Source organism: Lactuca saligna, chromosome 5 (assembly GCF_052625555.1).
Source record: "Lactuca saligna cultivar CGN05327 chromosome 5, ASM5262555v1, whole genome shotgun sequence".
Lineage (NCBI taxonomy): Eukaryota > Viridiplantae > Streptophyta > Magnoliopsida > Asterales > Asteraceae > Lactuca > Lactuca saligna.
The window spans coordinates 272,210,968-272,238,203 of NC_136421.1; the positions used below are offsets into that span (position 1 = coordinate 272,210,968).

General features: G+C 34.9%; 1 long non-coding RNA gene and 2 other non-coding genes across 3 annotated transcripts; 1 reads left to right on the plus strand and 2 right to left on the minus strand.

Moving 5' to 3' along the window:
* Positions 1-11,114: 11,114 nt before the first annotated feature.
* On the plus strand, positions 11,115-13,450 carry LOC144998216 (uncharacterized). The gene is made up of 3 exons (XR_013660197.1): positions 11,115-11,289; positions 11,490-11,557; positions 12,196-13,450. It is a non-coding gene; the product is annotated as an uncharacterized LOC144998216 (long non-coding RNA).
* A 4,991-nt stretch (positions 13,451-18,441) lies between these two features.
* On the minus strand, positions 18,442-18,638 carry LOC144999398 (U2 spliceosomal RNA). Its single transcript, XR_013660871.1, has one exon. It is a non-coding gene; the product is annotated as a U2 spliceosomal RNA (small nuclear RNA).
* Positions 18,639-20,042: 1,404 nt separating this feature from the next.
* Positions 20,043-20,239, minus strand: LOC144999397 (U2 spliceosomal RNA). Its single transcript, XR_013660870.1, has one exon. It is a non-coding gene; the product is annotated as a U2 spliceosomal RNA (small nuclear RNA).
* Positions 20,240-27,236: the final 6,997 nt, after the last annotated feature.

Consider the following 27,236-nt stretch of genomic DNA (forward strand, 5'->3'; position numbering starts at 1 on the left):
ATGTCGATGGGTTTTTAGAGTACACCGGTGAACACGTCGTTCACTACACCTACAAGTAGTGAGCCTGCTAGTGTTCCACTGGATTGTCTAGAATAGTTCGTGGTTGTCATCCATACTTTGCTAAATAACGGGTCCAACATTTGGGAACAAGACTTCTCACATCGTCCACTTCTCACTCTTACCTCATGGTCTATATCACCGCTCAACTCATCATTCAACTCATATTTCATCTACCCATGTTTTACCCAACATATTACGTAGATATAAATACATATATAGTTTAAATCATACAACACTTGTATAAAATCACTCATCCAACATAAAAAAAAAGTATTCAGATAATATGCATACATAACACGTAATTTATATAAAATGTTTCATATCTATGTGTAAGATGAAAGTGACTATGCACTCATCTGATAAGGTGGTGACTCGGTACTCGGACAACACTTCATTTACTTTAAACAACTCCTTTGATAGAACCTAGTATCATTACCAATATAGTTTAGTCTAGTATTCGCCGAGACTAATTAATAATCTAACTATTATTACTATTATATAAGCGTTAAACAAAACTCTTCACCCACTATGTATAGACAGGGCCAGACATGGAACACCGGAGGGCATGATCATTTTGGCATACAACACTTCTGAATCCAGCAACCTAAGCGGCTCTCCAAACCAAATTCTCCGTACCGCAAGTTGTTAAAAAGACATCATAACGACACTTATATAACTCATAATAATAGTCTAAATACTTATTATAAGGTCTTAATAACATTACTATATTTAAATAAAATATATATTAAATATAGATTAGGCGTAGCTCACTTACAACGGGTTTTTATTAAAAATCGGGCTTCGTTAGAGCAACGTTTCCAAGCCGAAAGTTTTTCTTCTCAGAGTCGTCGGCCGCTCCGGGGCTTCCTTCTCGTGCTAGGGAGGTTCCATATACTTGGGAGGGGTTTAAGGAGGTTAGAGAGAAGTTAGAGAGAGAAATAGAGGGTGAAAGGTGTGAGAAATATGAAGGATTCATCCTTTATTTATAGGGGTTTTATCGTAAAGTAGTCTCTAAGTTTCATACGTATCTTCCTCGCACGAGCTCAGTTTTCTACATTCTTTATATCCACGCGTTGGTATTTACAATTACTACAGCTTTCATTTAGACCCTGTCAGCTAATTCTCATTGTAGCTTAAATTTACAAAACTGTATCGAATTCGCCGCGCTTGAAGAGTATAGACTAAGTTTCGTCCATATCTTTCTCATAAGAGCTATATTCTCGATGTTCTTTATATCCACACATTGGGATTTGCGAGTACTATAACTTTTATTTAGACCTCGTCGCCTAATTCTTATCCTATCTCAGATTTACAAATTTGCATCGAATTCGCCGCGCTCGAAGATTAGAGACTAAGCTTCGTCCATATCTTTTGCATACTAGCTCCATTTCCGAGTATCTTTTTATCGTTTAACTCCTATTAAGAATATGTTCATTTCTTGTTTAGATTATTTTGGCTAAAAATCGACCGATCTAAAATTCGAATTTTCGGGTGTGCATTGTTATGCTAAATCTTGGTAAAATCGTAACTTCCTTATACGAAGTCAAATTTGAACGTTATTTTAAAAATATTTTATCAAAAATTCATTTTTACGTTACGCAGTGTCGTGCCAGTTTAGCCGTAAAACTTCAACGGGTCATAATTTCTTTGTTATAACTCGGATTTCGGCATTCTTTATATGTAAGGAACCCTTGAGATATATTCTACAACTTGGTTAAGATTATTTATTCTAAATAGTCATTTTTCGAAAAGTCGTTTTCGACACTTATTTACTCTAAATTGTCTAGCTCGGATCTGCGGGCGTTACAATATAATTTTGACCCTTTGTAACATGTCGAGCAAAAGGGTACTTTCCAATACTTCTTACATAAAATTAAATTGCAATGGTTTTCAGTGCATTACATAACATTACATCTAAACTATAATTGGTATAGTTTGTGAACTACTACACTAATTTACTAAGTACAAGAACCCATACAAGAACATATATTCAAACTATAATAGGTATAGTTTAGGAAACACTACTTTATTTTACATTGATTCAAGGATACACTAGTAAATAATAATTTAAGTATAATTATTTTACATTACAAAGTACAATATTACAAGGTAATACATACAATTTCAAGTACAAAATAACACTATTATACTACACGTAAACTAGTAAATACATGGTTGTGAGACTCTACTTCAATCGTACCCCTCGGGGTATGGGTCTAAGTCATATACAATATAACCAGAGTCTTCTAGAAGGAGAGCATGACTTTGTGTGTAGATCTATACGAGATTGACAATCTCGCACCTAAACTGTTAGCTACAGTTAGGCCGGCAGGCATGGGGTGACAAACATCATAACATTTCGACGCATGAAGAACGTCGTAGAGGCCACTAGTCAGTTTAGCATGGTTATATGAAACTCACAACAATATTAACTAAAATATTTGTTTATGGGATTAACACTACTTCAATGGTTTTATTTAATTAATAAACTACAGTACACTACTATACATTACTATTGTGGTATCCAGGGATTCATACAAAGGTTTTCAAACAATACACTAATATACATTATGACTGGTGGTATCCATGCATACATACAAAGGGTTTTCAAATAGTACATTACTATACTATACAATTACATTACTATTGGTGGTATCCAGGGATTCATACAAAGGTTTTCAAACAGTACACTACTATACATTACAGCTGGTGGTATCTAAGTTTTTCATACAAAGGTTTCATAACAAACACTACTACGATACAATATATTCCTAGTATAGAGTACACTAGTACTACATACAGTTTATGGAAAGCATACCTTATAAGGTTTTATTACTACATACACTACTACAAAATACAGTAACAACATACATTTTGGTCTTAAGGCCTAAGGCTACATTACATATGTTGGATTAGTGTCTAAGTCCATAACTATTTTGGTATGTACTTGACCCGATGGTGCATGGTCCTTTTGGGTTGCCTTCACCAAAGCAACTTGATAGGATGATTTATGGAGAGTAAGGATTAAATGTGATTTATTAATATATTATGGGAATAATATATTAAAGGAGAAATCATATTGTTTAATTAATATTAGTCAATAATTAATTGGTAATTAGTTTTGTGACTAAAAGAGATTAATTAAACTTAAGGGACTGGAATTGTAATTATAAGATAATTGCAATTTGGGCCATGGATTGCCTTGTATTAAGGGATGGATGAATTCTAATGGGAAACCCATAAGGAAATCGTCCATGGGCTTAATTAAAGGAGTCTATGGGTTGCTTAGGGCTTAAGCATCCAAATTAGGGTTTCCTTGTTAGATAACCCTAATAGCCCAACTATATAAAGACCCCTTAAGGCTCAAAAACGTGGCTAATGTTCTTGTAAGGGTTTACACACGTTTTTGGCAGCCTCCATCCTCTCTCCTCTTCATCCTCTTGCTTATGGTGTTTGTGAACCATTAGAGGAGTGACACTTGTGACTCTAAGCCTTCCAAAGTCAATTCAAGGAGAAATTAGGATTGCTATTGCTACATAACAATCAAGGTAACACTATAAACTTATTCTCATGTTAATATGATTATATGTATGCTAGAATTAGGGTTTATAGTCTTGGATTCAAAGCATGTACAATAGAGAAACCTAGATCCAAGCATTAGAGTTTGTATGAGCACATAGGATGTCTTATGACCAAAACCCATCAGTGGTATCAGAGCCTTGATTGGTTTCTATTGTATTGATGCATATTTGATCGTAATAAGCACTGAAAATCGTTTTTTTTTTAGTTTTGAAGGTTTGACTCGCCGAGTCACTTGGTGAACTCGCCGAGTCAGCTGATCTCGACGAGTCCAAGCCCGACTCGACGAGTCAAAGTGTCTGACAGCTCGTTTTCGCGATTTTCTTCCTGTTTTGGTTTTGGATAATTACCATAAACTCGTTTTTGTGATAAAATCCGAATTTTTTCATTATTATGTGATTATCCTTACCTAAATAGAAGATAATTGTCAAAATTTAGATAATCACTTGTTTTATTAGATAAAGTTTGATTATTTGTAATTTAGATTTGAATTATCTTGTGAAATAGTTTCAATTTATCCCTTTAGGTTTTATAGTTTAAATTTGAACCCCAAAAGTTTTGTTGTTTTGAAATTTAAATAGTTAAAACCCTAATGTTTTGAAATGTTTCAAAACTTGCCCTCAAGTTTTGGAATTTAAAAGTTGATTAAAAGGTTTAATTAGAAATGTTAAATTCTAAAACTCTAGTAATGTTTTGAAAAGTTCAAATCACACCCTTATGGTTTTATTAATTAATTAAGGAGTATAATTAAAAGAGGTTTAATAAATCCATAAAAGTTTAGGTTAACCATTTAATTGAATTAAAAGTGTAATTGTTAAAGTTAACCATATAGTATTTTAAAAGTATAAAATGCACCCTATACTATATATAACATTAAAAGTCTAACATTATATATATGTATGAGTAAAAGTCAGTCTTACCGTTAGTAGGCCTCATTCACGAAGCTGGTCTATAAGGGGTGTTTAAGGAAATTGCCTATAAAATGGCGATTGAATGGGTATCCACTCTTACCCACCGCACTCTTGACTAGTGGAGGGTCGTTAGCCGAACGGGTAGGATAGGACGAAACCTTCCATTATAAGTATAATGAAATACAAAGTAACTAAATGTTTTTCAAATTCCCAATCTTAGTTACTTAGGCAAAAGTGAATTGATGCAATTCCATGAAATTACACTTTGTGCCCTTGCGAAGACGTTAGTGGAGCGTGTGTGGTTTACCGGCACACTAAATGGTTCTAAGCAAAGGTAGCAAAGGGTGACTCAATGTTTGTCATAGTTCGGTGGAGCATGTGTGGTTTACCGGCACATTGAATAGGTGATTGTAACATGTGAGGGCACCATGTAGTTTGCATGGTTATTCACACCCGCTTTGTGATCCTCGGCATCCCAGTCACAAACAAGAGGGGCATATCGAGATTTAAACATGCCATTGAAAGATCAATGAATCTCAAAGGATCTAGGAGTTTTCATAGATTTAAAACTTAAATTTCTTTTTCGTTTTTCATGGTGGAAACTAGTGAATCGTCATTCACTTACCTTCAAATGTTCTGCAATTTGGGTTACGGCATCCCTCTCCCGAGTTGTAGAATATTGTGTTGGGTCCTAGCCTTAGTATTTCATTTGGGTGATTTACCAAGGACTCAATCAATCAACTAACTTGAATTCGTTTTTTCTCCCGATGTCAAAGTTCGACAACTATGGTCTTCTCAAGTCCCGTGGAACAAGCATTCCACATGAAGATGATATTCCACGATTCGATCGAGGAACAAGAAATCATGCTTCACTTCCTCCTCCTCCTCCAATTATTCTCCCTAACCCACAAGATTGTAAAATTGAAAGGTTCAATATCACTCAAGCCCTTTTGGCAAGTAAACGTAAAAAGGGAAAGTCCGTGTGTGCACACGTCTTAGGGATGAAGTCACACATTGATGGGATCCGTTGTCTGTGAGGAAATGGCTGTTGATTGGGTTCTTCAGTCACTTCCCAACTCATATAGTAAGTTCGTAAGAGAGTACTATATGATGAGCTACGACGTGACCCTTATAGATCTCACCTATATGCTTGTTGCTGCTAAATCAACAATGGTTTGACGCAATAGAAAAGCAAAGTTGATTGGTGAATCTGCCTTCAAGACCTCTATGGATATAGACAATGGCAATGAAAGACATGCAATGATCGAAAAGTTTGATCATAAGAGAAAGGCGATGTCTGAAGTAGTTCCATGTGTTGTTCCAAAAGAGTCAATTTGCTTTTATTGCCAAGAGAAGGGGCATTGGAGATGAAGTTGCCCTATTTACCTAAGAGATCTAAGAGATGGGAGAGTCAAAAGTATGACTACGCTTTAGGTAAGAATCCACTATCTAACTCCATTAAGTTCCTATTCATTGATTCTTAATACATGATGTGATAAGATTGCATTTGAATATTTTGAAGGATCGGTGAAAAAGAAGGGAAGCTTGATAAGAGAGCAAGATGAATCTAATCACAAGTGATGGATCTCGATCGCATGGACTTGAAGATTGGATTTTGAGTTTAGATAGTTATGATAGAGTTGTTAGAAATTTTCTTTTACATAGTTTTCAATGGATTTTGCATTGCAAGGACAAATGTTTTTCCGCTGCTTTTATAAATAAAATAAATTTTGACTCACTTATTTATTTGTTTATTTCCTTGCAATGAAATCGTTATGAAAATTGATGTTTGAATATTTCTACAACGAATGGATATGATTCTTAGTTATGTTATTTATGGAAATGTCAAGAATTTACCAAATAGGGAGAGTTTCTCATCGCCCAAGTTTCAATTGGACAGAAACTTGGAATCATGCAACGTGGATGCACAATGAATGAGAAATTTCGTATTTGGAAATTAGACAAATTCATTGACAAAGTGTCAAGTGAAGGACTAGGAGATCGAGTACACAAAATTGTGTGTTGATCAAGTTCACCATAAGAGTAACAAAGATATTCGTCATGATTTACTATAGGCTTAGTAAACATGATTACACTTACAAGATTAAGTGTAATTTTGAATTGATTAAAGGGTTTAGATCAATAGCAAAACGAATAAGAAGAATCAAGTAGGCAGAAAGATAAGAGTTTCTCCACTCTAAGAAGAAGGGAGAGTAACTTTTATGCTTTATGATAGGTCTTAATGATTAAGAACCATATCTCAATTGATCCTCTAAGTGAGTCTTAGTACAATTGTATGTTTAAGAAGAGGAATCAAGGATTGAAGAAATGGTTAAATCAAGAAGTCTATCATACTTCGTTCCAATAACAAGTCTTAAAGTTAAGATTGTGACAATGAGTGAAAAGTATTAAAGGTTTATAACATTCATCAAATGTGGAAAGTTGTGATGTCTTGAATAAGACAAAGACCAACTTGGACCAATTTATGAAGTGTTTTGATAAAAGCTACACTAACTCTTGAATATTTGTTTATCAAAAAATGTTTTGATAAGAGAATCGTATATGTCAAGGAGTCAGTGGGAGTCTTAATAGTCTTGAAAAGTTTCAAGAACAAATCAAATAAGCCTTATCGATCATCACTAGCACACGAGTTGAGGTTTACAACTTATCGTGAAGACATTATTTTGTTTCTGTGCCAATCCAATCGAGTTAATTATGCATGTGAGTCCTATGAGTTCTCATTTGAATGCATAAAAGGCAAGGACCTTGATCAATGGAAAGTACATTGATAGGAAAAGGTGAGCTGCTTAACTACTTGGAAGACGTGGTGGGCAGCTGTGCTACCATAAGGCAAGAAATCAAGATTAAGGAAGTTCGATCCATATGAGTTTGAATTTATCGTAAACTTTGGTTGTAACAAATTCACACGGATAGGAACACATACACCGTATAAATCTAAGTGTCATAAGATTTCCTCCTTCATGAAAATGATTGTGAGAAAAATGCTTTCACTAAGAAATATTTTAAAAGATAGTGATTGTAAAATTGCATTCTCGAATTCGATCATGGTTACGGCATCCCTTTCCATAATTTGAATTGTGAGGTTTGGTAATTAGTCTTAATTGTTAAGACACACATATGAACTATCTAAGGCAAAAGTGTATAAGTTCAAGAAGCCTTGATAAAAGATTATCAAAGCACTAAGTATGAGAAACATGAACTTAAGAAATTCAATAAGTATTGTTTTCTGAAAATTAAGATGTTTATGAATACATGACGGAGCTAGTGGGAGCATAAGTGTTATGTTTTATAATAATCATCATGATAGTGGGAGCATAAATGCTATGATTGTATGATTATTAAGACACGTATTGCAAAGTTAGCAATATTAATTATAGAAAACAAGAGTTAAACCTTGCAAAGTAGTAAGGGTTATAAAGTTGTTTTGCTATAATTAAGGGAGAGAATATTATGCTTCATTTCAAATCTAAAGGATTAGGTTGTGGAATGTTAATAAATTTAGTCAAAGGTACATAGTGTGTTCTTAAAATTTCGATTATGATTACGGCATTCCTCTTCACAATTCGAATTTTGAGAACATAGCAAATAAAACATTGTGCATCGTGTCCCATACGCGATGGGTATAGGATCGATTGCAAATGCTTTAATGTTTGACCATTCTAAAATTTTCCAAATGTCTAGTGCATTTAGAGGGAAAAGGGACTAGAATTGGTTTTGACTAAAATAATTAAACAACTATCAAAGGACAATCCAAAGTTCGACGAGGATTGGTCGCTTGTGAGTAGTAGGAAGTATAGTATTGGAAATTATGGAAATATTTCCATATTGGATGGACAATATCGACATCATTACGAATAGATAAGATTCTATTAAGAAATGAGTTGTCATATGGAAAATATGGAAGCGTGTCCATATTAGGAAGTAAATATTGAAAATCTATGTCTAGATTAGAAACTTTTATGCAAAAGGATGTTCAAAGGAATGTACTTTGAGTGAGAGACATCATATCTAAGGAATTGTCTTGTAACAATCTCCGATAGAGAACTTTGTAATAACATTGGCAATAGTCTTTGAGACTTTAGTGCAGTGACATTACAAAAGGATCGTTGCATAAAGTGTTAGAATCTAGTATATTCTATAAGTAACAAGAATTTGATATTCTTACACTTAAGAAAATGGATTTGGAGTTGTAAAATGAGAATGATTGGAAATATGTTCAATTTGTCTATTTCACAAAAGTAAGAACCATAGGTAAACATTGTGTGCATGCTAGGAGCATGGGATAAGTGTAATAATTCAAGTAAGAAGTTGATTACCCGAAACGACAAATAATGAGTAATCGATATGGTGATAAATAAAACGTGTTTTGTTTATACTCAAAGGTTTGAGGCCATATGGGATTAGTATTATTCTTGTGTTTCACCTTGCATGTTTTGACTTCCAGAATAATTGAGTTTATTAAGAATAATCGAATTATTCAAACGGGCCACAGTCGTTCATATGTTGGAAGTAGATATGAATGAAGACTGTCGTGAATTGGTGTGTGGATTATCTAGAAGAGTATTAGACATAAGCAAATGTTTGCTGCAACGTTCATGAGTGCTTATGAATATGATTTGAGCATTGGATTAAACCCACGCTCACTTGGATCACTCCGTGAATTGTATTACGAGTGATTAGTGAGACGATAACATCTTATATTCTTGAAACCGAGATGTGTGAGTTGTATCTTGCGAATCGGTTGCACATTGATAATATGTAAACGCACCAGTAATTGGTGTTATAAAACATATTGTTGTGTGTAATTCGGTGAGTGAGTGCAAGCGAGCATTGTATCAAAGTTTATCCGTTCCTTTTATCCAAAGTAGGATAAAAGCGATATCTTTGGGCCCCTCGATGGTTTAGTGATGACATACGTAAATGGTCGGCCGGGCTAGGGCTAATTTGATTTGTTCAATTAGTCTGTCGTCATAAATCGGAAATCGAGATATAGTACAAAGAGAATGATTTGAAATCATATCTCATACGATATCTAGAATGGAGGAATATATGATCCCTTATCTAAGGACACGCGTATCTGATATGATCAGAGTTGACAGCGGCTTTGGAAAGCTACGATTGCAGATCGGGATCTGAAGTCATACGCAGAATAGTTTTTAGACTTATCTAAGTGGGAGACTGTTGGATTAGTGTCTAAGTCCATAACTATTTTGGTATGTACTTGACCCGATGGTGCATGGTCCTTTTGGGTTGCCTTCACCAAAGCAACTTGATAGGATGATTTATGGAGAGTAAGGATTAAATATGATTTATTAATATATTATGGGAATAATATATTAAAGGAGAAATCATATTGTTTAATTAATATTAGTCAATAATTAATTGGTAATTAGTTTTGTGACTAAAAGAGATTAATTAAACTTAAGGGACTGGAATTGTAATTATAAGATAATTGCAATTTGGGCCATGGATTGCCTTGTATTAAGGGATGGACGAATTCTAATGGGAAACCCATAAGGAAATCGTCCATGGGCTTAATTAAAGGAGTCTATGGGTTGCTTAGGGCTTAAGTGTAACACCCGCAGATCCGGGCTAGTCAATTTAGAGGCAATAGGGGTCAAAAAAATGACTTTTCGACAAAAGATTATTTAGAATGAATAGTTTTAAGCAAGTTTTAGAATATGTCACAAGGTTTCCGTACATATAAAGAACGCCGAAATTCGAGCTATAACGAAGAAGTTATGACCCGCCGAAGTTTTACGGCAAAACCGGCACGGCACCGGGAGACGTAAATAGTGAATTTACGATAGAAGACTTTTTAGCCTTAGCAATCTAAACAAAAGTCGTAGAATATGTTAAACTAAGAACATCGATAAAAAGAACGCCCAAATCTGACTTCGTATGAAAAAGTTATGATTTTTCTAAGATTCGGCTTAGCAGTACACGGCCTGAAACTCGAATTTTAGTTCGAGCGGTTTTTGGCTTACATGACCTAAATGGGAGTTGAAGATCTCATTAATAGGAACTCAAAGGTAAAAAGACAGACGAAAACGGAGTCCGTATGAAGGAGTTATGAACTCTTCGCGGTCATTTAACAGTCTAAACTCCTCCTACTGTTAAATTTGAGATCGGTCGAGAATTAGCCGACAGAGTCTAAACGAAATTTGTAGATCTTGATTTTACCTACGCGTGGATATAAATAACGTCAAAAACGGAGTTCGTATGAACGAGTTACAAATTATAATGACATATTTACGTATTAAAATAAAGTATAAATCATGTATACGTACACATATATATACATATGTATATATCATTAGAAAGGTATCGACGATGCGGTCATTATAAGACTAATATTGAGTTCTTTCGATATTAGTTTAGTACAAATATCATTAAATCCATTTAAAATAGTATTATAAAGGGGTGTTTAGTTGTTTATATAACTAAAAGGTCATTAAGTAATTATGGAGGGTAGTTTTTGAAAATTCAATTAGTATAAATAAGAGCCTTGGGCTCTCATATTTCTTGCACCATTCTCTTGATTCAAGAGTCTTTCTCTCCTTATCCCCCGAGCATTTCGGTCCCTCGTGATTCGACTTCTCTTTCTGTAGTTTAGTATAGTAAGGTGAGCGCTGAAGCGCTGCACGAATCTTTCTTAGAAAGATTCAGCGACGAAGTTCTGCCCCTGCAGAGCCCGACTCCTAGCTAAAACCCCATTGTAAGTAAGATATGCTTACCTTATTTTAATATAGCTTATATTTAAAATTAGTATTGTTATTATGAACTTATAATAAATACTTGGGCTATTATTATGGGTTATATAAGTATTTTTTTAACGCTTATATAATAATAATAATAGCTAGACTATTAATTAGTCTCGGCGAATAATAGACTAAACTCTAGTGGTAATAATACTAGGTTTCGTCGAAGAAAATTCTATTTAAGAAGCGAAGCGCTGACTGAGTTCGGAATCACCACCTTTTCAGGTGAGTGCATAGTTACTTTCAGCTTACACATAGATATGAAGTATTTAATATAAATTACGTGCTATGTGTGAATATTATCTGAATACTTGCTATCTATGCTGGATGAACGTTTTATACATGTTTTCAAAGATTTAAACTGTATATGTATTTTATATCTACAAAATGTGTTGGGTAAAACATGGGTAGATGTAATAGTTGCTGTGTGACAAAATAAAATAATGAGAGGCCTTGTTATAGATGTTATTGATGATCCAGTCATCTAGCGGAGTATAGATGACGACCACGGACTATTCTAGACAGTCCAGTGGAACACTAGCAGGCTCGCAACCTGTAGGTGTTTATTTGAACTGTGTGTTTATTTGAACTGTGTGCTCACCAGATGTACTCCATCCCCCACATGGTTGCCTATTAGGACATTTATTGCTGAGGAATCCCCTTAGTAGTAGTGTCCGTCCCGATGATGATCCTTAGGCTAGGTCCCTTATGATAGGTGTTTAGGGACGTAAAGTGAGGATAACGGGAACGGGTAATCGGGTTATTGTTGATTGATGAAATTAATAAACTATTTATTGTGGGTTGAAAACCCTATGTGCTCACCAGGCTCCCAAGCCTGACCCACTCAGTTTTATGTATTACAGGTAGTGGCGCTTGAGCATATATATGATGTTTGGACGAGGGATTACGGATATAGGCCTGTAGATATGAAATAATGTAGTAAGGCTTGTATTGTACTGTTTATGCTTTTGATCTGTACAAACATGACATCCCGAGTCTTTTAATGAAATACATTTCTATGGAAATGCTTTTGATAAATCTTTATCATATTATTGTTTTGGGACAAATTCCACAACACTTTTATTTAAAATGTTACTCTGATTTTTAAACAAAGCATAAACAAACCGGTCTTTTCTGGCTGTGATTTTGGGGATGTCACATTAAGCATCCAAATTAGGGTTTCCTTGTTAGATAACCCTAATAGCCCAACTATATAAAGACCCCTTAAGGCTCAAAAACGTGGCTAATGTTCTTGTAAGGGTTTACACACGTTTTTGGCAGCCTCCATCCTCTCTCCTCTTCATCCTCTTGCTTATGTTGTTTGTGAACCATTAGAGGAGTGACACTTGTGACTCTAAGCCTTCCAAAGTCAATCCAAGGAGAAATTGGGATTGTTATTGCTACATAACAATCAAGGTAACACTATAAACTTATTCTCATGTTAATATGATTATATGTATGCTAGAATTAGGGTTTATAGTCTTGGATTCAAAGCATGTACAATAGAGAAACCTAGATCCAAGCATTAGGGTTTGTATGAGCACATAGGATGTCTTATGACCAAAACCCATCAACATACACTATAGAAAATAATGGATTTTCTAGAAAAACATACTTTCATTTTCAAAGTACAGAGACAAACTGTCCATCACTAAAACATACTTATGAACTCACCAACTTAAATTTTGACACACTTTCAAAACCACTTGTATTCTTAGGGAATCGGTAGACAGGTACACCCACAGGTTTTGAGAAGATGGAACTTTTAGATTCGCGTCTTTTATACTTTTGTTATACATTTTGATGTCATACAAACTATGTATCGTACATATGTAAATACTTTACTTTATCAATGTAATGGTTGTCTTTGCTTTGATTCCTACTATACAATTGTTGTGATACTGTACATGACGTCCTCCGCCCTCGAACGTTTCCGCCGTTCCGGTTTGAGGGTGTGACATAAACAAAATTTCCCACCACCAATCTCCTCACAAATCATCTGTCTCACCCTTGTTGAGATAAGGTTTAAAATCTATTTTTGAATTGACGGTGATTTATATGATGCATGTTTAGGAGTAGTATGAAACAATTATATCATCTCGGTGCTAAAAAAACCAATTGCCTTTAAGATTTCATGAAAACTTCCTTTGTTGATTGAATCTGACCTTTCATCATGACCTCTAAATGCAACTGCTTAAAAGGCACATCATCAGACTGAAAATATAGTAGCCATCAATCTTAGTCTATTATTCTTACGATCTTCTTCTGTATATTTCTCAGAAATATTTCATATATCTCGTTCTTGATTTAATAAATTATCATATGCTTTTTGTGCAATGTACACTCAGTCCCCATATGATTCAAAAAAACACATTTTTTCCCACCTACTTTCTTCCAATTTTGAAAACCATGTATAGTAAATGCTCCTTCCCGTATTGTCTCATTCCAGAAGGTTTGTAAAATAGAAAACATGGGAAACAAAACGCAACATCTCGACTGTTTGAGTATTCAAGCTAGGAAAATAAACTAAACCAAGAAACTTGAAAGCTACGTTTATGGGTTTCTGGTCCAGATTTTGGATATGCTTGAAGTTTTTGTTGAAAGGGGCCAAGATTTATGTAAGCTAGACGAATACTATCTCGTTGATTAATTGGATAATCGTAAATCTGCATACGCAAACCGGAATCTCGTTCGACTATACTAAGATCAATTTTATTCACTTCAAGTTGATGAATTTTGGACAGGTTCCCTACAACAGGAATAAGGTACTCTACAACACGAAAACTAGATGTGTACTCCACAACATGAATACTAGACATTGGGCACTCCATAACAAGAACACTAGACGTTGGGTTTTGAGGATTTTGAGTAGAATTGATTCCTAAATACATATCATAATTGATATCAGTTGTATTAGTATCTGATTCCTAAATACATATCATAATTGATATCAGTTGTATTATATTATAGTAACAATATAGGATTTCAGTTGCATTATATTATAGTAACAATATAGGATTTAAGTGTTTACATATTTATTTTACATACTACTAAAACATATAAATAAATAAAATATAAAAGTTATCATTAATAAAGTAAAATTGTCATCTACTTTTGTACTATATATATTATACATTCAACCACCATATATCTATTATACTTTTGTACCATATATCTATTTTATAGTTCACTACGCTTTGTCCATCTCTATAGACATAAAAAATAAAGAGATAATAAACATAAAGAAAGAGAAATAAAGTGTCTAAATTATTTCACTACAAAAATATGTTATTTAATGGCACGCAAAAAGTGCTAATAAACCCAAAAAAAATGATCATAATTCATACCATGTACTTAAAAACCAAACATGGACTTCTATAATAACCTCCTTCAACTAAAATTCTAATTGAATTTGAACTATAAAATTACACGTTCCAAGTAAATTGTCATGTAAGAAAAATAAACACAGTACACAATAAAGTCATATTTAACGAAACATTTTATATAGGAACAGAGAATCACCAAATGTAAAAACTACATCATGACAACATTACCAACATATGACTTTCCTAACTAAATATTAATGAAACTTGAACTATTATTATCAACAATGCCAACGGGCAACATCAATATATTGAGATAAAAAGTATATTGAGATACAAGTTCCGCTGAAAAGGCAAAAAAACTATTGATTGAATGAGAATGATAGTTTCAATAACTAACCAACCTTTTCATCAAAGGCGAATCCGACTAGTAGCCACGAGTATCTCATGCTACCCCTCTATTTATCCAAAATATTGTGTTATTCCTTCACCATATGTTGGTGATGTTAAGGGATTTGATTTGGTAATCTTCATCCCAAATTGTTCCCTACCGTGCGTTTGGTAGCATAATGTCTATCAATTTTAGGCAAATTGTAGGAAATCAACCACCACAACATCGAAATTACAAACAAAATACGTTTGCAAATTAGCAGTGAATCATTCACTTATAAAGTAATAGGCTTTAATCGATTCTTGGTACTAATTTCTATTCAATTTTGTGGTACTCATCAAAATTGAAATTGCAAGGTTAGCTTCTCCGGTAATTTTATATATCAAAATTTCCGAACATGTTCTTCTTGGTGCGTGTTCTTACTCTATTGTGGTTCTTATAATTTGAATTATCGGATTTTTCACTTAACTCGATTTCTAGTTTCAAATCTTCCCCATAAATTCAATAGACTCACTCGTGCACAAAACAAAACCAACTAACTATATAGAGGGTCTAAAAACACTCCATTAATTTGTAATTTTTTACAAAACTCACATTAACTTGTAATTTTTCATGACTAGTTGTATGTCCCTTTGTTTTGATATGATATGATATGAGTTGCACTAGAGACATGCATCTAATTATTATCATATTAGTTCAGTAGTAGGTTTCTTGATCTAACTGGCATGAGATCATCAAACTATATTAACCAACTTGACAATGTTGTATGGGTATGGTCATTTATATATTAGTTCAATAATAGATTTCTCGATCTAGAACTCGAATGAGATCATCAGACTAAGTTGACGAACTTGTTAATGTTGTCTATTTGATTCATTTAAGTGTATGGTGATATCACATTCCCAACATGTAGAGAAACAAATATTGTCTTGACTATGTGCGTTTATCATGTGGTTAACACTATGTTGGGTAATAGCATTTTTTATTGGCTTAATTAGAACAACGTTCGACTACATCAAACTATAATGATTCACTCATTCTAAAGCCAACATACATCTCGCATTAAGATAAAATAGACATAATCATTTTGGAGATTCACCAATTGCGTCGATCCATGCATAAGGCTAGGTCAATCCAATATTCACCAACAATGAATGCATGAGAATTTGTGCTCTCATCAAGATACATTTTCATCAACAATGAATATATGCCAACATTCACACTAATCTCGGTTCACATTATTAACATAACATGACTGACTAAGGGCATTTAAAATAACTTACTTGTTTATATATTAAAACATGTTAATGTTAATATAGAATGTAGTAATTTAAATGGAAATGGCCATACCAAGTATGTCATATCATATCTTTAAAGAGTAATGCTTAGGTTCCAAATATCAAAACACCAATATTTACTTAAAATCAGCTACTAGTGTGTCATGTAGGATAATTGTGCCTTTCTTTATTTATTTTTTTCATATAGTGATGAAAGTAGGTTGTGTTTTTCTATATTTTTCTTTATAATGAATTTGGTATTGCAGCATACAAGAGTTTGCTATGGATATACCGATAACTTAGTATGGAGCCGACATTGGCAAGGGCTAAAGAAAAGAAAAGAAAGTTGTGCCTTTCTGTATTTTTTTTCTCATTATGATCTCCTTGTACAAACAACACTCTATCTCCTTTGTATTATATTATTATTCTGAAAAATTTTATTATTTAGAAGTTGTATAACAACTAACTGGTGTTATGCTTTGTGATTAAAAAAGGGATTTTTTACATTTGACTTATCATAAAGTAATATTACAAGTTCATGGTTAGACTATGTTGTCTTCATGTGATGAATGTAACAATGTATCGATTAGTTACTTCTCTCTTCAACTAAAATATGTTTGTAGAGTGCTGATGATTAATCACTAGCAAAAAATAGCCACGTTCCGTAAATGTGTTCAACTAAATCAGCAAAAGATTCTGATGTGTATCTTGATTTTGTACTTCCATTCTATTTGCCATGTATTGTGTAGTACCAACTTCTACTCATTTATATACTTGTAAAACTTTGTTTTCGTCGTATTAACATATCATATTTATTTCGTCTAATCGTATTACGTAACATGATACAAGTATGCATTATGTCTCTTGTTCTTCTTGGCTCCCATTAACATATCGGGTTATCCATTATGTGCCAACGTTTCTTAAGAACATCAAAGGCACGTTACACATCCTTCCCAACTCCTTTGTGAATTGCCTTAAATTTTATTTGTTTTTTCATCATTTGGTCATGTTCATGCTTTCACCAATATAGAACAGTCATGAAAATACATGTGCTTGTATGATACTTCATTCAATTCAAATGGACACTCAGTTGTAATCCTTCGTAGATGTCCTTGAAACATGTGCTTGTATGATACTTCATTCAATTCAAATGGACACTCAGCTGTAATCCTTCATAGATGTCCTTGAAAGTTAGTGACTGATTTAGAATGTTGATGCCATTGTTGGATCCGACAACACAAAAAATGTACGTGAAATCCATAAATCTTGTAAAGCCACTACTTCTAGAATTATCATCGGGTGTCGAAGACATTGTCTAGTTTATTCGTCTTCTAAAATCATATTATGTAATATTATGCACACGTATTATATTTGTTATTCTTCTCGACTCCCAAGAACATGCCGGGTTGTCGATTATGTGCCAACGTTTTTAAGGACATCAAAGGCACATTCCATCTACTTCCAAGTTCCTTCTTGAGTTGTATGATGAACCATTCACTTTAAACGAACACTTAGGTGTAGTTCCTTAGCAGATGTCGTTGAATATCAACGATTGATCTAGAATGTTGATGTCATTATTAGATCTAGCAACACCAAAAGAATCCATATAATTTCATAGTTCTTGTGAAACTACTTCTAGAATTAACGATGAGTGTCCATGATCACATCGTCATCTCTTCATAACATGAATCTCCTGTTGGGGTAGAAATTCATAAAAAGCTGGATTAAGAAGAAATCATCTCATTGTTTTGTTGAACCAACAAAATATTTTAATTATGCAGCTAGTCATTTCGTTTTACATTACCATAATTTGAAAATGTTGGTGGAATTGTTGATTACAAAAAAAATAATAATAATAAAATAAAAGTAGTGAGTGAACGATGTCATGAAGACTTTATAAATCTATCATGTAGAATCTTGGTCATTGAGCTTGTTAATGCTACCTATAACCCCCAAGTGGGGGTTGGATTTTGTTATTTGGTCATTGAGCATGGATCTTTAGTCACATAACGCTTGGCTGATACGTCTAATGAAAAGCATGATAGATTCTACGACACCAATCATCGAGTCTATTTATAAAAATTATCGACAAATGAAAACTTATTAAACTGAGCATTGGAGGGGTGAGCCAGGCCTTGGCAGTAGTGTAAGACCAAAGCGACTCGTGAAGAACCCCAGCAGCAAGCTACTGTAATGGGCTTTCCCCCATGAAAAATAAGATTAATATCGAGTGGGCCGATGGCCCACATATCAGATATTAAACTGATAAGAACAGATACTACACTTGATCTTAGCCAAAAGGCCGAGAAAGGTATGCTTATTCCGCTCCTTGGTTTCTCATTTTATACACAGCTTTCTCTTGGCTGCTTACTTCACTCATCCGATGTGGGATGCAAAGTGCAAACGCTTTCACTACCTTCATATTTCATTCATAACAAATTAACAATAACACCACCCAAAAACAACTTCATCATTCTTTTACTTCTTTACTTTCTGTATTCAAATAAAAGTTTGAGTGCATATATGTGTTTATCCATCATAACGTTACTTTTCTTATTTTTCTTCTGTACTTTATTTAAATTCACTCAACGCCAACAAAGAAACAACTTTTCTTGTTGACAATTACAATTGCTTCTACTCATGTACCTATCAGTTTCAATAAAATAAGTAAATTAACAAATAAAAAATAATTAATGGACACGCTAATCAAATATCTCCAACGTCTTCAAACCATTCACAAAATGTGTTTTTATAATCATATCTAATACATTTGATACTCGTTAGAAAAGATGACACATGATTTAGTTTGTTGGATAAGATACGATAGAATTGAAAATGCATACAGCCGAGACCTTGAAGCAACAAAAGAAAAGATAAAAATCATATTATGTAATATTATTATATACGCACATATTACGTTGTATTCTTCTGGGCTCCCATGAACATGTCGGGTTGTTGATTATGCGCCAACATTTCCCAAGGGCGGTAGAAGATAAAGCTTCTTTTTTGAACAAGAAAACAACACATCGGTTTCAGAGAAAGAAAGAAAAGATGGGTAGATGAAAGAAGAAAGATTGCAGAGTGTTTTACTCAACATCCAAAAAGTACCTTAAATAGGCTAACATCCAACCGACTAAACAATACTAAGTCATCAACACTCTAATTCCTAAGGACTTTTTCCTAGTTTCTTATTGAGTTGCCTTAAACTTCATCAAACGAACACTTTGGTGTGGTTCCTTAGTATATATTGTTGAAATAACTACCTCTATGATTAACGTTGGGTGTCCATGGTCACATTGTCATCTCTTCATCACATGAATCATCTTTCCCAATGCAATCCTGGTGGGGTAGAAAGAAATTCATAAAATATTGGATTAATAAGTAATCATCAACCCAGCAAAATCGTTTCATGTTTGTAGTAAATCGTTTCGTTTTACATCACCATAAGTTGAATATGTTGGTGGAATTGTTAATTAAGAAAAATAGTGAGTGAACGATTCCAAGAAGACTTTATAAATCATGTAGACTCTTTTCTTCATCATTGGATTTTGTGACTTACTATTGCCTTGGATATTTAGTCCCATAACGCTGGCTTATACATCACATTAAAACAATTCAATTATGAAAATAGGTATCTGTAATGAAAAATATTGACTGAAAGACGTTCAATACACCAATTTCTTTGTATATGCACATAAAAATTATTAAACTAGGTATTGGAGGGGTGAGCCAGGCCTCGGCAGTAGTGTGAGACCAAGGCGACTCGTGAAGAACCCCAGCAGCAAGCTACTGTAATGGGCCTTCCCCCATAAAAAATAAGATTAATATCGAGTGGGCCGATGGCCCACATATCAGATATTAAACTGATAAGAACAGATACTACACTTGATCTTAGCCAAAAGGCCGAGAAAGGTATGCTTATTCCGCTCCTTGGCTTCTCCTTTTATACACAGCTTTCGCTTGGCTGCTTCCTTCACCCATCCGATGTGGGATGCAAAGTGCAAACGCTTTCACTGCCTTCATACTTCATAACAATAACATCACCAAAGACAACTTCATTATATTCTCTTGCTTTTTTACTTTCTAGTTTATGGACAAACGAATCAAATATCTCCAACATCTTCAGACACATTAACAATATGTGTTTTTAATGAGCATAAACCTTTAAAAGTTGTTTGTTAATAAAAACCACATATTATATGTTAAAACCATAGAATTTTATATTCATATCCAACACATTTGATACTCATTAAAAAAGTTGACACGCACAAGATTTATGATTTGTTGGGTAATGTTTCTTCATTACGTTTGTCTCTTAAATATAATCCATGGAAACCCATTGGTATCGACCAACTGGTCACCAAAAACCCAATATATAAAGATTCACTTTAACACAAAAATTACAAAACTCGTGTAAAATGCACAACTCACACACTTTTGGGCAAAAAAAATACATCTTATAATCACTTCCAATTCGATTCTTATAATACCCATTCTGCCATCCAATATGTTTACAAAAACAGTATTTGAAGCAAATAATCCATATCCCAATAACATCATATTTATGTTTAGTTCATGGATCAAAATAATAAATCAATATTCAACAATCCAAACACTTTACTCGCTTTTTTTTTTTTTACATTTTGCAATGTTTATTTTTCAATTAAGCGGACATACGATTCTATAACTCGTGTGGACTTTAATGACGAAGCAACTTAACTACTATCAACCCCCTTTGCCTCAAATTCAAAATTCACTTGATCAATTTAATCTCTTCCTCTCATTCTCTCTATATCTTATTCTTTGATAAACAATATGGCTAAGGTTATCACAATAATTCATCTTTACTTTTCCTTTATAGCATACGGTTACATTATTAAGGCACATGGATAAATTATATTTAATTTATAGTATTTATTTTATATGTAAATAACTAGTCAATAGTTTACCGATTCAATCTCCTGTTTTAGCTCCTAGTTAATTGTTGTATTCTGGCTATAAAGTCATCTCTGTAACATTGATTTCGACAATCAGAAATTGGAATACATATTCAGTATACCTTGATATGGTATCAGAGCCCATAATTGCTCTCACGAGTTGATCCCACACTTCCGCCTCATCCTTTTTTCTTGTCTCTCGGTCGCACACACACGATGGCCAAAACAATTATTCAAGTCACTGTTGCTACTCACTTTCCAATCAAACTCACCGCCAACAATTTTCCTGTCTGGCGACGACAGGTTGAAGCTACTTTAATCGGACTAGATCTCGATTCATTCATCACTGGTGACCAGCCACCTCCAAGCAAACACTTGAATGACAACGACAGCTCCGCATCAAAAACGAATCCAGAGTATCTCATCTGGTATCGTCAAGATCAAACTATCATCAGTGCTATTCTTGGTTGTTGTTCAGACTCGATTCAGCCTTTAATCTCATCTGCTACCACATCCAAAGAAGTATGGGAACGCCTCACTACCAGTTTTGCCAGCGCTTCTCGATCTAGGGTTATATCCCTAAAATCGAAACTTGTTAAAAATCCAAAGGGGGATCGATCAATTGCTGAGTTTCTTCAAGATATGAGGTCAATTGTTGATGACCTAGCTCTCACACAGAGCCCTGTTTCAGAGGAAGACTTACTGGTTCACATGCTCTCCCAACTAGGTACTGAATACGGCACCATCGTAGCTGCCATCAAAATCAGAGAAAAGCCACTTTCTTATTCCGAACTATTTGATAAATTACAAGACTTTGAGCGAGCCCTAAAAGAGCACACAATCTCTACTACTCCGGTAGTCACCACTGTTGATTACACTGCTCGCCAATCTAATAGTTCCCATGGAAGATCAAACAACTCCAACTACCAACGTGGCAGCTTCAAAAATCGCTCCTCTACTCAGCAGCAACGTGGAACCACAAATCGCCCCAACTGGTCCTCCAATACTGGTAGTACTCGACAGCCCAAATCCAACACTTTTTGTCAATTATGTAACATATCAGGTCATATGACCTCTGAGTGCCGAAAGCTGACCCGATTTCTTCGAGAAAACAATGTGGTTCTCACTAATCTGCAGCAAGCTCCACCAGTAGCAAATGTAACCATGACAGGCTCTTCTACTGTGTCTCCACCCTGGTTGTTTGACAGTGGTGCATCCAATCATGTTACAGGTGATCGATCCAACCTCCAAAGTGTATCAGATTATGGTGGCCCATATGAAATAGTTATTGGGAATGGTAAAGCTTTAAACATTTCCCACACTGGCTCTACACACATACACACATCATCTAAAACACTTAATCTTCCTAATGTATTATGTGTTCCACAGCTGAAAAAGAATCTTATTTCTGTTGCAAAGTTATGTAAAACTAATTGGGTTTCTGTTGAATTTTTTCCCCACTATTTTCTTGTGAAGGATCTTCGCACGGGGGCGCTTCTCATGCGGGGGGAGAACTTTGAAGATGCACTCCACTTCACCATCAAAACAGCCTCCTGTCACTGGCATCACACCCTCGGTCATCCATCCACCAAAGTGTTTAAGTGTCTATTGTCTAAGTTAGGTCTTAATTATGCAATTTCCAATATGCATTATTCATCTTGTTCAATCAATAAAAGTCATAAATTGCCTTTTGGCTCCAACTCCTTTGTTATCTCTAAACCTTTACAATTATTATACACAGATGTATGGGCCTTGTTCAAACCTCAGTTGACAAATTCAGCTATTATGTCATTTTTGTTGACTATTTCTCCAAATATGTGTGGTTTTATCCCATGAAAAAGAAATCAGATGTTGCCACTATCTTTCCTCAATTCAAAACACTTGTTGAAAATTTCCTTCAAACACCCATCATATCCTTATTCAGTGACAATGGAGGTGAATACATTGGTCTTGCCTCCTTTCTTCAAACACATGGCATTTCTCACTACACTACCCCACCCCCACACCCCTGAACAAAATGGAATTGCGGAAAGGCGTCATGGCCACATCGTTGAAACCGGGTTATCTCTTCTCCATTATGCCAAACTTCCATTAACATTTTGGTCTCATGCCTTTGAAACCGCCATATACCTCATAAACAGATTACCTACCCCCACTCTCCAAAATCTCACTCCATTTTATCGATTATTCGGTCAAACTCCAAATTACACCAAACTCAAGCCATTTGGCTGCTTATGCTACCCTTGGTTGCGTCCCTATACCACTTCCAAACTACAACCACGCCCTACCCCTTGCCTATTCCTTGGTTACTCAACTTCAAAATCTGCTTACAAATGCTATGATCCATAAAATTACCACCTATACCATTTACACCATGTTCAGTTCATCGATGATCAATTCCCATCTCTCTCTCCCTCCGATCTATCCTTACCTACACCTGATCAGTTTGCTGCCACTTCTACTCCTCCTTCCACAGCCACCGTACCTACAACAACAACCACTCCCAACACCGACTTACCACCTCATACACTCATCTCCACTATATTAAAACCCTCACAAGAATCTGGTTATGTTCCTCCTGAACCACCCTCTCTGCCACATCAACCATTATCACAGCCACCATCTCCCACCTCCAGCCCCAATCCCTCGGTTACCATCCCATCCACTCCTATCTCCTTAACATCACCCACATCCACCCACTCACCTACTTCTCCTCCAACCCAAAATTCACCAACCTCACCTCCATCAAATACTATACTCACTCAAGTCAACTCACCCTCCCATATCACCCGACCACGAAAGAAAAACTCTAGATATTTCAATGAATCCTTTGTTAGCAACACCACCCTTCATCCTATTCCCACAACAATTGAACCGACTACACATAATCAAGCCCTAAAAGATCCAAAGTAGCGACATGCAATGGATCAAGAATTCAATGCTCTTATGCAAAATGGAACTTGGGAATTAGTTCTTCCTGACAGCCACACTCCTATCGGTTGTAAGTGGGTTTTTCGAGTTAAAAGAAATCCAAATGGCACAATCTCCAAATACAAAGCTCGTTTAGTAGCAAAAGGTTTTCTTCAACAACATGGCAAAGACTATTTTGATACTTTCAGTCCAGTTGCTAAGCACGTCACCATTCATGTTATCCTTTCTCTTGCACTCTCTCATAACTGGACCCTTCGCCAACTTGATGTCAACAACGCCTTTTTACATGGTACACTTCACGAAGAATTCTTCATGACTCAACCCCCTGGTTTTATTCATCCATACTACCCTAAACATGTATGCAAACTTCGCAAATCCCTCTATGGCCTAAAACAAGCCCCACGGGCTTGGTACACAGAACTCACTGCATTCCTTCTTTCTTATGGCTTTCGAAAATCCCAAGCTGATGCTTCCCTGTTTATCTACAACCACTAAAACATCTCTTGTTTCTGTATGGTCTATGTCGATGACATAGTCCTCACTGGCAACAACAATTCCTTCATTGACACCTTCATCAAATCTTTGTCTATCCGATTCTACATCACTTTCTTGGCATTGAAGTTATTCCCACGTTTGATGGTCTTTTCCTCTCTCAACATCGTCATATCCAAAACCTTTGAACCTAATTTCACATGGATGGTGCTAAAGACGTGGCTACCCCTCTAAACTCTTCCCAAGTTCTCCACCCCATGGATGGGTCACCAAGCGTGGATCCAACACCATACCGAAAATTGGTAGGCTCTCTTCAATATCTTGCCTTTACACGACCTGGTGTGTCTTTTGCCATTAATCGGTTGGCCCAATTCATGCACTCTCCTACTAAAAATCATTGGCAAGCTCTCAAACGGGTTCTACAGTATCTCAAGGGCACAATTCATCACGTGTTATATTTTAAACGAGGGTCTCCTTTGAATTTAACAACATTTTCGGATTCAGATTGTGGAGGTATACTACATGGAGGTCGTTCTACTACTGCTTATATCTTATACTTGGGGTCCAATATTATCTTTTGGAAATCGTCAAGACAAAAATCTGTCTCAAGGTCCTCAACTGAGGTCTAATACAAAGTATTGGCTAATGTGGCTTCTGAAATTTCATGGGTGCAGCACCTACTTCAAGATCTTGGTATTTTTCCATCTACACCACCCACCTTATTTTGTGATAACACAGGAGCCACATATCTTTGTGCCAACCCAGTTTACCATTCACGCATGAAACATGTCGCATTGGATTACCATTTTGTCCGAGAAAAGTCACAGCTAATACATTAAAAGCTCTACATGTTCACTCCAACGATCAACTTGCTGATGCCCTTACAAAACCACTCAGTCGCGGTCCATTTCTTCGGTTAAGATCCAAGATTGGAGTCTCCGATGGATCCTCCATCTTGGGGGGCGTATTAAGGCACATGGATAATTTACATTTAATTTATAGTATTTATTTTATATGTAAATAATTAGTCAATAGTTTACCGATTCAATCTCCTGTTTTAGCTCCTAGTTAATTGTTGTATTCTGGCTATAAAGCCATCTCTGTAACATTGATTTCGACAATCAGAAATTGGAATACATATTCAGTATACCTTGATATATATAACTATAACTATAAGAGATGACGATATGAGATGAAAATAGGTAGAAGTCGCGTACTTTAAGTTTCACTTGGAAAAACTTTAGGTGAATCCTAGTCTTGAAATAAACTCAAGTCTTAGATTATGTCAGCTCACAAATAGGCCCAATTCTTAATTTAGCCGAAATGCTAGAGCCAAAATGTACATCAAACATCATATTCCTTAAACTTTTACCTTTAAGGGTTTCATCTTGAATCATCTTTTAACATTCTTTAACACTCATTTCACTGATTTAATTTCCAAGAACTTGAATGATAGTATATTTACATTCAGAGGTTGAAGTTTTTAACTATCATATAATAATTAATTCGGCTTTTTTTTAATAAATAAACTAAATTACGTAAATTGTAATGCACATTCTATTCCAACTTAGGATTGACAATTAACGACTCAACCCATAACCTGATACGAAAATAAACGGGTTTAAGTTGAGATTTATAACCCATCAACCCACATATTTCATGAGTCGGTTTGGGTTATGTGCTTGGTGCTTGGGTTCGTGAGTCAACCCGCCAATGTATATATATATATATATATATGTGTGTGTGTGTGTGTGTGTGTGTGTGTAAATTATGACTTTTGAATGTGGCGTGTCCTACTCAATCAAAAACTTAATTTTTGACTTTTGTTAATAAAAAAGACCATAGACTACTATGCGCCCTTACCTTATTACCTCATCGTCGCTCATCGACCAATACCACCTCCTGTGGACCATAGAGCATGATATAAGCTTGAGAATATGCTAAGAGAGATAAAAGAGATAGACGAGCGGGAAGAATAGCAGTGTGTGCTATTAAAAAATAGAGTGTGGAGTATGATAATGAGAGAGTATAATGTTAAGGCATGATAAGAGATAAATGTGATGAGACGAGAAAGATTGGCAATCTTTGCCATGAGAAGAAGAGTTTAGAACGTAGAGCACGAGATGAAAGAGAACGAGAAATATTAGAGTATGAAAGATGAAATGAGTAAAAGAACATGAAAATATAAAGAATATAACTTACCAGACATTATTATTTGATGTTGTAGAGATGTTTCATGTTTTTCAGGTTCATGTAAGAACAATTGTGGTACCAGAAGAGAAAACAAGAGCATAGGGACTTAGACTAGGTTGATATCTTAGTTGAATTCTCTTGTTCCAAATTGCATGTATTGTTTTATTGTAAACCCATAATTATTGCTTGGACTGTAAAATATTTTTATTTTTATGAGTTAATAGAATTCCGCAATTTTTTAGATATAACCCTGACAATCCTTTATATCAGATGTTATAAAATTTGGATCGTTACAAATAATAATGTAATATCATGATATTAGCCTTGTATTTGTGTATACCAATTTGAATTTCTATAAAA